The sequence below is a fragment of the Dicentrarchus labrax genome, unplaced genomic scaffold (assembly GCF_905237075.1).
Source record: "Dicentrarchus labrax unplaced genomic scaffold, dlabrax2021, whole genome shotgun sequence".
NCBI lineage: Eukaryota > Metazoa > Chordata > Actinopteri > Moronidae > Dicentrarchus > Dicentrarchus labrax.
Window position 1 is genome coordinate 2,206,822 of NW_026136715.1, and position 12,081 is coordinate 2,218,902.

Consider the following 12,081-nt stretch of genomic DNA (forward strand, 5'->3'; position numbering starts at 1 on the left):
GTGTGTGGGGGGGGCGGGTGTGTACAGTGTGTGTGTGTGTGTGGGTGTACAGTGTGTTGGTGTTTGTGAGAGACCAGCATGAGTGTGTGGGAGACAACGTGTGTGTGTGTGTGCGGGTGTGTGTGTGTGTGTGTGTGTGTGTGTGATGAGGAAGAAGAAGCTAATTCTGAGATGATGTGGCGTTTATGTCCCTAAACGAGGATGCATTAAATTCACACACACACACACACACACACACACACACACACACACACACACACACACTCATAAATCCCAGTGAGTCTCTGCAGTAAAAACTGAGGAAGGTACTCTAGATAATTACTAACTGTCTCTCTCTCTCTTTCCTCCTCATCATCGTCTTTCTTCTCTTCTGTCTTCCCTCACTTTCCTCCGTCTCTCCTCCTCCATCATTTTGCTCTTTCTTTCCTCTATTTCAACAGCTCTTACTTTCTCCTCCTCTCCTCCCATCACCTAACTTTCTCTCCCCCATCTTTATCTCTTTTCCTCTTCCCATTATTTATTCGCCTCTCCTCTTGTTTTCCATATCTTCTCTCTCATGTACTTTTATTATTGCTCCTCTCCTCTGTTTTATTTCCCTTTTTCTTTCTTCATTTCCTATTTGCTCACTTCCTCTCTTCTTTACTTTCTCTTTTCTCTCCTCTTCCCGTCCTTTCCTTTCCTCTCCTTCCAACTCCCCTCTTTACTTTCCTTTTTATGCATACTACTCTCCTTTCCCGTCCTCTCTCCTTTCCTCCCCTCCCCATCTTTTCCTTTCCTTTTTTTCATACTCTGTTTCTCCTCTGCTCTAACTTCTCCTTTGCATTGCAATTTGCATTTAGTTCCTTTTTTTTTCATCTCCACTTTGCTTTCGTTTTCCCCTCTCCTCTCCTCTCCTCCCCTCTTCTCTCCTCCTCTCCTCTCCTCTCCTCTCCTGGCCAGCTGAGGCTGAGCCAGCTGCAGGGTTGAGTTGAGGTGAGGTGTGTTTGATTTATACCCCAGCCGTGCACTGAGCACCACGCTGGCAGCCTCCTCTGGCAGGCAGCAGCTCGCGGAGGTCACACAGCAAACTTCAGGTGACCCCGACATTAGAAAGGCATCACCAGGTTCTGCTTTCACAACGTACAGCGCTCACTGCTGCTCTTTGGAGCGGTCTGGTTCTCCTGGGTTCCACGGTCCGGGTTTAAATATCACCTGAGTAAGATGTGTGATACAAAGCCGTATCAAGGTCTCCCTCTCTTTTATAGTTTTTGGTCCGACCTGAAGTCTTTCTGAACATTGTTCTCTTCCTCCTCCACAGATCACACCGTTCAGAAAGGTCTGAGTTGATAAAAATATTGATCATTTGAGGCGCCTTCAATTATTACTGTGTGCTCAGAGCAAAGAGCTTAATGAGCAGCAGCAAGTGGCGCCACCAGTGATTCGAGAATGTTCTGCCCTTATGCCCTGGATTTTGTCTACAGGCTGTCCTACCTGCAGACACTACTCAGGGCTATCTGGGTTTATTATTTTTTTGTGTTGACTGTAAATTATATTCTCACAATTTGCTAATTTATTGAGGTAATGTGAAATGTTCTTTGACTGATGAATTGATATCAGATCAATACTCCAAGCAGTTACTTTGTAAGTGGAAGTTCAAAAAAACAATCATATCTATATATAATCTATATGAGTCTTCTTCAATCTAAATATTAGAACATCGCTATAAAAACAGGTAATATCTACCACAAAGTATCATAAAGGAAAGTTAAAAAGCAAATCATTAAACAAGAAATTTTACACAAAATAATCTGAAAAGCATCCGAAGACGCAATAAATGAAACATCTGGCATCGATCCACATCACGTCACATCCTTGACTTTATATCATTGTACTTTCCTCCAGACAGACCACAGACATTAAACACATCCCTCTCTGTTGGCACTGATTCATATATTGTATCTAACACTAACACTGCAATGTATACACGCAGCGCTGTGGTTACTCTGCAAATGAACAACGTAAAAAGGGAAATTAGGCTGACCATGCTACAGAATATAAAGTATATAGACCATTTTACTGCTGGGGGCTGAGAACCAGCAAAGTTACATTTCCCATAAAAGAAGTGAAGCTTGAGAGATAAATCAGACGGCTCCACACACACTGCAGACACACACCCAGCACACCCTGTTCATTATGGCTGTGTCACCTCTCAGCCTGCTGCAGCCGCTCCTAAGCATCACCTTCTCCCAGCTTCCGGCTCTGCTAAGGCTGACGTTATTATGACTAACCCCCCCCCCGGCTCCCTGCTGGTCTGAGCTCAGTGTTTCCTGGTGCTGAGTGACGAGGTCGGAGCTGAACATATTCTACATTGGTTGAGTTGGTGGGCTGAAATAATCTTAAAGTCTCACTCACTCAGGTCTGATTGAACCACATTTTATCTACCTGCTGCCGTATGTTCTTTATTATTAATTGAATCTAGTGTTTTTTGGATTTATTATTTCATATATAGAATATTATGATACAGCTCAAGCAGATCCGGAATTGTACCATAAAATGTGCCAGTACCCTCCACCATTACTCCAACTTAACCCCAGCACTGTAACCATATTAACATTTTTCTTGATGCTAAGCTATCTCTGTGTTTACACAAGAAGATAACTCTGCCTCTGATTGGCTCTGACCCTGAAATAGTTTTAACCTTAACCGTCTCGCTCCTGATGCTTCAACCCAACCAACGAAAGGCAACAAACAGCAGCCAGTAAGGTGGGGGTCTTCCCAGAATCACCAGGAGGTAGGGGTACACAATAAGGAGTAAGGGTACTCATGTGGACAAACGTCTGTGCTCAGAACCGGTGAGTACTGGCACATTGCAGCACCGAGCCCAAGGTAGAGTTTACAATCATATAAAACAAAGATTTTATTTAAAAATCACAAAGAAGGGTCTCTGTGTCCAGATGGTGCAGTAGGAGTTGAAAGCGGTTTATGTGGTTATTATATATATTTATATTTATATTTTTTCTCTTTCAGCATAAAGGTGCTACAGAACGGAGGAGCGGCAGATGGAACGACGAATAAAACTGCAGTCCAGCAGAAAACCAAACAGCTGTATGTTAAATATTACAATACAAAGACGGAGTCATCCCGGTGCTCTAATGTCTGTATCTGCTCACATTTCTGATTGTCCTCCATGGCTAAATGTGTAAAACACCAGAAAAATCATGAGGGACGCCAGCACACCCCTCACTTATTTCTGAATATTTATTTATTTATGAAACAACATTCTGGTTTCATAAATAATCGGATTAATTTTGCAACAAGAAACTAAATCAATGTAACCCTTTGATTGCTGCAATAGAAATGGTCCAACCTCAGCTGAAAGGGGATGCAAGTCAATCAACCATAATGACTAAAGAAAGTATTGAAATTGAATCATTTTTAACTATGTATGTTAATGACCGAAGCCTTAGCTTCCAGCTCTAGCTTTCAGGAACAAAAAAAAACTGACATCTGCTTTTAGACATACTGAAACGTCACAAATCCTACAGTGTTATCAGACATTGAATGCATCCTATAAACCAAACACAGGTTTCAATTTATCAAAGAACATCATGCATTAAACATATCCCCCCCGAGTGGCAATAAATGCAAATAACGTTGTTTAATAAATAAATATAGTGTGAGCAGCGTGTGCAGGCGCAGCTGTCACTCATTCAGGTGAGCTGAACATGTTTTCTATATGAAAGAATTCAGTGTGAGAGAAAGAGTGAAACACAGCTACAGGCTCCACTACGACACACAGCACACAAACCCACTGCAGCACGTAAACACGAACACTCACATGTAAACCTTGGCTCTGCTCGGCAGCTTGTTTTTCCTGTGAAACCACATGAGTCCGCGGGAGAGGACGCGCCACACACACACACACACACACACACACACACACACACACACACACACACACACACTACACACATAATTCAATACTGTTTCTCATATTTATGTTTCTTTTCTCTCCTTTCGGTTGTAAATGGCTCACACACTGAAAAAAACACACACACACACACACATACACACACTTAAACACACACCTGTTTCTGTTTGTCATTCTGCATCCATAGCCAGGGGCGGTAACTAACAACACACTGACAGCAACACACACACACGCACACACACTGAGATTAGGAATCTATCTGATTTATATGGGTTACAGTGTCAGAGCAATGATGCCAGTTTCTGCACAAACAATACAAACACACACTGATGCAGCGTGGACGCTCTCGCATGCACACAGACGGCCTCTGTCCTCCCACTGCAGCCGCTCAGCTCCACCAACAGGCCCAGAATATCAAGAGAATCAGTCCCTTAGCCGGTCAGCTGCCCACAAGAAGAGGAGTCTTCAAATATTCACATCACATCCATTCCAGGGCACACCTCCACATTTTCAAGGCACGAGGAGTCGTTCCAACCTCCCCGTGTTAATATTTAGAGCTTTTATTCTTTTCTCATAATATCTGGAGACAGAATGCAAGTGGGTTTCCCAACTATGTTAAAATGTGTTCAGTGTGTTGTGAGAACAAATTTAGTAAAATACTGACAGAGACTGATAATCAAATTATAAAAAGTACAAATCTGAAAATTGCATCATAATGCAGAAAAATAAATCTAAATATGTTTGCAAAAATACATTTGGAAGTGCACTGTAAAAAAAAAAAAGTGTAACATTCATTATTTTGTGTTCATGTGGATTTTTAAAGCTTTTGTTTTGTATCAATTCTCAACACAGTTGTAGTATAATGTGTGTAATAAAATGTTACGCGTATGGTGGTGTGTTCCTTACACTACTACGTCTCACTGGTGGTACGAGGAAGAATGTCTGAAATATATATATAAAAAAAGAAATAATACTGTCAAAACACTACAAAATGTCAAAATCAAAATACTTAAACTATGATAAGATTTGTATTTCCTGTTATATTTCGTTTCAATATCAGCCTGCTGTTCATGCATGCACAAACTAAAATGTGATGGTGACAGAGGGTGGATCAGGAAGACCCATTTTCTACCAGATTAGCTGTATTTCTGATCATAACAGAGGGATTTGGAGAGACTAATATTTTCAGAGGTGGTACGCAATGTAAAAAGTCTGAGAAATACTCATTTATACTGTCAGAGTTTTCAGTAAAAAAACCAAAATAAAATTGTAATATATTGCCTTGCTTACAGTTGATCAATATATTGAATCACAACCTCTGTATCACCAGACACAGCCCCAGTTCTGGCTCCATTTAATGGGAGGTTGTCAACCTTTCCTAACCTGTGATGGATCACTGAAAGGACAGTATTCATAGGTTATCAAACACTGTACCCAATAAATGAACTTAATTACAGCAACAGGAATAGATGTCATTACTTCTATCTTTGTGATGCAGCCATGTTGTTTATTCTCCGGGAGGTCTCAGATATCACTCTCCTTCTCATAAACAGCTTCAAATGAAGTTTTAAAAACAGGTTTGGAACTGCTCCAGCGTGTCTGCTGCACTGTGTGAACCCGACAGGCAGTGACTCCATACTGGATGTAAACAGCAGCCATGACAAACAGGAAGTGAGGGCGCGGCGATGTGACAGAACAGGCAGCGACTCCCAGCGAGACGAGGCCGGTCTCACAGTCTGACACCAGTACACGGAGGAGGAGGTGGAGGAGGAGGAGGAGGAGGGCGGGAGGATGACCGGATGATTCACTGACCTGACTGTCTCTCAGACTCACTGTTTCCTAACTGACAGACCAACAAACGCTCCTGCTCCAGGGGGGCATGAAATGTTGTGGAGAATCAGGATAAAAACTGATATTAAAGGGCTTTCACACTCATCAGGTCTGTTTGTCTGGTTAGTACGGGGTATTCGGACTGGTGTGAAAGCTGTCAATCAAACTCTAGTGCGGAGTAAACAACCGAACTGAGTCTGCGTGAAAAGGTGGGTCTCGGTCCGCTGGACTCAAGTGCGGTGTGTTTGTGGTGTGAAGCTTGTATCCCACTCTATGGACAGCGAGTCCATTAAATGTGCCGGGCATAGCGGTCCAGTAAAGTGCCCATGTGAAGCACTAATGATGAAAGGATGACAAGCACCAAAAACTGTCCAATCAGTGACTTACCTGTCAGTCCATGTGACTTCATATTTACAGTTGTTTGTGGTTCTGGACCAGAACTAAAAGACTAAAAATCAGAAGTACTGGTACTGGTTAGTACTGGACGAAATAAACCCAACTGCAGGTGTGAGAACATCCAGTTATTGATCCCCTGCTCAGATGCATTGATTCTGTATCAGTGCTGGATTAGCAGTAGCACTGGAGGCTGCCAGCGCTCTCCATCGTGGTCTGAAGAACAGAATGAAGTCATCAGGAGTATCCTGAGATTAAAAATATGATTCACAGTGAGAGGGCATTTCTGTTCACGTCTCTGAGGCCAGATTGTTCCCAGGGATTGGAACCAGCAACCACCCTGCTCCTCTGCCCCGTAGGCTCGCAGCGCTCTACATTAGGACACAACAGGGACTCTGGGAAATGTGTGTTAGTGAGGCACAGCTAATCCCGGCCTTGTTTTACCAAAGAGAGAGAGAGAGAGTGTGTGAATGGTTTGTGTTGCTGTGTGAATTTCTGTGTGTGTTTTCTGTTGCTGGTAGTCCAAACAGGCACCAAATGGCACCAAACCCTGAGGCACCGAGCTGCTACTCACAACAACTACATGTGTGTCATCCCCACCTCTCTCTCTCTCTCTCTCTCTCTCTCTCTCTCTCTCTCATCTATTGCCTTGTTCTCCCCTACAGATGGTCTTGTATTTCTCTCCTTTTTAGTGTCCTCTCTCTTCTGCATGCATATGTTCCCGGTGTCTCCCTCCCTGTTACCTCAACTCACTTACCGAACAGTGACTACGTTTACATGCACAAAATATTCCAGGTTTTTGCCCTCATTTTGAAAAAGACAATATTTCTACTAAGCTAGGTCACATGACTAAATAAATAAATATTCCACTAATATTCCTGTTTACATGCAGCTGGGCGTACTTCAGTTAACGCGACTGTGGAGAAATTTCCTTTCTTTTCAAACTGCAGTTTGCTCCCGTGGTGAACAGCTGGAGCAGCTGGAGCCATTTTGCTTCTTTGCATCAACATTTTGAGGATTTTTTCCACCAGTGGCGGACTTGTTCAACCCTGCAACCACCTTCTTAAAAAATCGGTGTTGCAATATTTGAGCAAAAACCTGCTTATATCCAATTCTTTCATAATGTTTAACAGTTGGTGTCTCTTTCTCTTTCTCCAGCCTTGCAAACCTTTTGGCTGGTTGGTTTGTTTAATATGCAAAAACTGTGTTAAAATGAATGAGACACATATTCTGAATGTGCTGGTTACACGTCCAAATAATGCTCCGAAAACGTGAGTAATATCGACACATCTCACACGTCTTAATCGTAAAAAGCTACATTCAGAATAAGAACAAATTGTAGTTATATGTTCAGTCTTCTTTATGGTTGTTCTGACGCATTCACAATCATTACTGCTTTATGTTAGCATTTAACAGGTGGCTGGTAAAATGTATATATTTAAATAATTTAATTTATGTAATAAATGTACAACTGTTAGTCGACTATTGGCTTTGTCTAAAAACTAGTCGGGGCAGCCCTTGTGTTTCTGTGGATGAAATGGAGGCAAGATATGAATCCGTAAAGCAGCATTTCCACCATCACCATGCAACATGATGCATGAGTCAGACGTGATATCAGAGTTGTGACCAAATCAAGTTTGTTCCAAGTCATGTGACACAAGTAGAACATGGCAGTGTGGTGATTTAATCCAGCAGCAACACAAATTCAGTTTAAATCTTTATCTTATGCTGCGATCATCCATGAAAGCATACGGTGCACCATGAACTGTCCTCATTACTCATCCCCCTGCTATCCATTTTCTGTTCAAAAGGTTTGATAAAAGGACCGAACTGCTCTCTAAAAGCCGCTACCAGCGACACAGAACACTTCCTGTGGTCAGTCAGGGTTCCCACTGTTTTTCACAGGTTTTCTTAACGATAGAGGACAGCACTCAGCACTCGCTCTCAAACGATCATACAGCGGTGTGTGGTAGATCTAGTATTGATATAATTATCCCCAGTTTTATTCCTCCATTTTTCATGATGAGGCATCTCATTAAAGGAAGGTGGTCAGTGTGTTTATTATCTATTTTTCTGCTGCATACTCTCCAGTGAATTGACTTTATTGAACTACAGTTTTACTCTAACCGTAATGTAACTTTAGCCACAGCCCATAATTAACAAATTAAGTAGAATTTACTTTATTTTACAGAAAGTTAAATTCCTAAAGAAGAAGTAGAAATACACGCAGTGAGTGTATTTATTATGTGTCAAAGCCTCGCAGGTTCTCCTACCAACGGTCGGGTTTTAGACTAAACACGTCGGCAATCTGATGTGTAGATCTGACTGAGGGGTTGAAATACAGTACAAAATTCCCAGGACAATGAGGACAAGATTATTTCCAGGATATTTGGTCATTTGCATACATTTCTGGGTGTTTTCCAGGATGCGTAGAAACCTTGTCAGTCAGCGGCATATGTTACGTATTGGTTTATGGGACACGCACAAAATTCAAAATTTAGTTGGACCCATGTGTTTGGTTTTTTGGAACGAATGTAACAGAATTTCATTAGCTGGCTAGAAATATAAAGTTTCTTTTGTCTCACTGTTTCAAAATGTATTATAGTAATAATTTTTGATGGTGAATCTGCCTCCTTTATTATTGTAAACTGACGGTCAAGTGTAAGATAAATAACATATCCTTTATCCTACTGTTTGCTTTAATTCTGAGCTTTATGCATTACTTTTGTTACAAAGTTAAGGTTGATTGTCCGTTAACCGTCATCTGTCACCCAATCACATCTCTGCCAAATCTCATCTGACCAATCACAGCCATTTGTCCGATCTAATTAACTCCACCACTCGACTCCGCAGACAGGCATAATGCAGGTCTGATATGTGGCCAATCTGATCCTTAATCTCATCTCGTTTCATCGTGGCCAAATTAATTTTTAGACATGAGCGTTATGCTCCCTGATTCGCCCGGATGAGAATCTGCCCAGCTTCATCAGTGCTGATGAGGAGACGGAAACAAGAGATGATGGGTTGGAACAGGAAAGCGAAAGGGAAAGAAACGTCGTGAGATGAATGGGGCGAGAGAAGAGTTTTCAGGCTTTAGGCAGTCTCTGATGAGGTAGTTTGGTGTCCACAGGTTTTTGTTGCAGCTGCAGCTCAGGTGGAAACCGGCGAGGACAGGAAACAGAAGGAATCAGGGATCGGCTGACGTGTTTGGGGCCAGAATCAGTCAGGACCAATCATATCACATTCTTACTTTCTGTTTGAAAAGAGTGTTTCTGCCTCTGGCGCTCTGACAATTTACTGATGGAGAGAGCAGACTGGAACAGACTGTGAGAGAGCAGCAGGAAAACCACTGGAGAATTAACCACACCTTAAATTAGATCAGCTGTTTGGTTAACCTGTGTTCTCTCTTTATCTGCTCTGTAGAGATCCATCAACCTCTGCAGGGGAGGGAACATCGAGTGTCTGACTCAGGCCCCAAACTCAGTTACTGAGACTGGATTTCAGGTGAAGATAATGACAAATGTATTGAAGTTGAAAGTGATAGCAGCCTTTATGCTATTTAAAGTCTATATAATGAAATTGGTACTCTAACTTTATGGCTTTGCCTCTTGCGTCATTTTAACATTTTGACTGGACAGCAATGACATCGATTAACTTTTCACTGCATTGATTTTACGAGTTGTAATCCAAACAGATTGTTGTACGGTTTTTTATTGAAATATTTTATCAGCTGAGAGTTAAATAATAAAGTTAACATCAACTCTTGGAGTCAGGTCTAATTGGTTGAAATGAGACGAGTACTCTTAATTATTCTTAAGCTAATAAAGGCAAGAACTCCCCTCCCCATCTTTTCAAAATCCAAATCTTATTGCACCCTCAGTTAGATTTACTCATCAAAATATCTCTTAACTGTGTCCTCGTACTGTCCAACTGCAATAGATTCGATAAAAATGGATAAAACTGGTAATACGCTTATAGAGTTATTCTTAAGTGCTTCTTGAGCTTTTTTTGTCCTCACATCTGATTGGTGGTAAAAAAAGACGTTAACTGATCATCAGTCAAATATAAAGCAATAAATCAGTGCTTTTTCCATTATTTATCATTAATTTGTTAAGTATACATAGCTTTCTAGCTTATCTTAACACAAATTGTCAGTCAGAATGAGTGATGAACGGATCAGTTCCCATCAAACTCTCTGTTAGCTTGTCGGATTCGACAGTGTAAATGCTTTTCATGCAGTCTAATCCAAGTCTGTGCTCTTCAGCTGACCTTTAACCGTCCATCCATCAGACTGTCGAAGCCTCGTCCTCTCCACTGTGTCATTATGAGTAATGGCTGCTGGACGTTCGGTCAATCAAGTCTTAAAAACAACCACTTCTCAGAGCTGTTGTCTCTTTCAGCCTCATGATGACGGATGGACGGACAGCTTTTATTCAGCCTGTCCTCATATAACCTTCTCTCTTCTTTATCTTTTCAAGGCAACTGCAGAATCCCATGAAGGTATATTGACCAATGTATGTTACTCCATGATAGACAAAAGTAAACTGGAAGCAAACTTCTGAGGAAACTCTACAGTCTACTGCATATTTCAGTGGTGGAGAGTAACTAAGTACATTTACTGGTACGTTTACTTAAGTACATAAATTTGAGGCTGGTTTATCCTTTACTCCACTATATTTCTGAGGGAAATAAACTTTCTACTCCCCTACACTTATCTGACAACTGAGTTCATTTACAGCAGGAGTTCTCATACCTATTACTCAAAGTCTGCATCTGATTCTTATACAAGGTCAAGAACGATTGGTGATAACAAAATAACATTTAATCCTCTACATTCACAACAAGCTACATTTACACTAGTACACTAGGAGAAGTTGGTATACTTATATGTCAAAATAATCACACATAACTTACATCAACAATAACTCTTCTAACTCATAACCCACACCTTGGAAGCTGGTGTATTTTACATCTATCCTAGCTTTTCCTCGCAGCGCTGCTATAATCCTCTGGCTCAGTTTCTACCTAGAGGACTGTGTATCTTAGAGTTGAAAGTACGAGCTCTACTGCTCCCCTGGGTGTCAGCTGATACAGAAAGAGTCAAAGTCAAAGAGCTCAAGTTAACTCAGCAACAAGACTTACTCTTTTTTTAATGAAAGTGGTTGTAGACTATAAAAATAAAGGATGCCTTTCAGCATGTTGTTTCCTTAGTGTATGGATTTTTTTTCAACAACCGTGAGTGAAGACATTGAGAGGAGGCCTGAGGGAGAGTGTGGGGTTACTGCACTGTCAGCATTTCACCGGAATTCATTTGAAAACAATATTTAAAAAAAACAATTTATTTAAGAAATTAGGCATTTTAATTAATAGAAGGAATAGCTTCATGGCTGAAATCCAAACATAACAGCAGAAAATATAGTAAAAAATACTAAATTCTAAGCAGTCTCCTGAGTTAAACTACTGTGTTTGTTTGAGCCATCCATCCACTTCAACCACCTTTAGTTTGGACTTCCTCACTCTTTATATTACGTCATCTAAGTTCAATAACGGGCATGTCCAGACATGGCGCTAGAGAGCTACCTAGAGCGTCGTACTTTGAAGCGAAGGGTCGGTGAACAAGCAGCAGTATTTGATCAGCATTAAGTGAGGCTATTACCAAAAACACAAATGAGACAGTTGATGAAACAATCTCATATGGTGGGATGAAGTGAAAGCACCAGAACAAGCGATGAAAGTAGACCTTGAGTTGACATTGTCGACACTGTCAACTGCTGTTTTCAAGGTCAACAACGAACTGTCAATCTCAAGAATAAGTCAGTACATGAAGCTGGGTGCAAACAAACTGACAATCCTGTTTTAATTCCCGTGTAATAAGCTCTTATCTGTTCCTCAGCAGTTTTACTATCAGCAAACAAAGCATTAACATTTCATTGTCGCAGTGGAAAGCA

The 12,081-nt window shown here is 41.2% G+C and overlaps 1 pseudogene; it reads right to left on the reverse strand.

Moving 5' to 3' along the window:
• The window catches only part of LOC127377865 (IQ motif and SEC7 domain-containing protein 2-like), a 144,554-nt pseudogene that overhangs the window by 28,033 nt on the left and 104,440 nt on the right, over window positions 1-12,081 (reverse strand).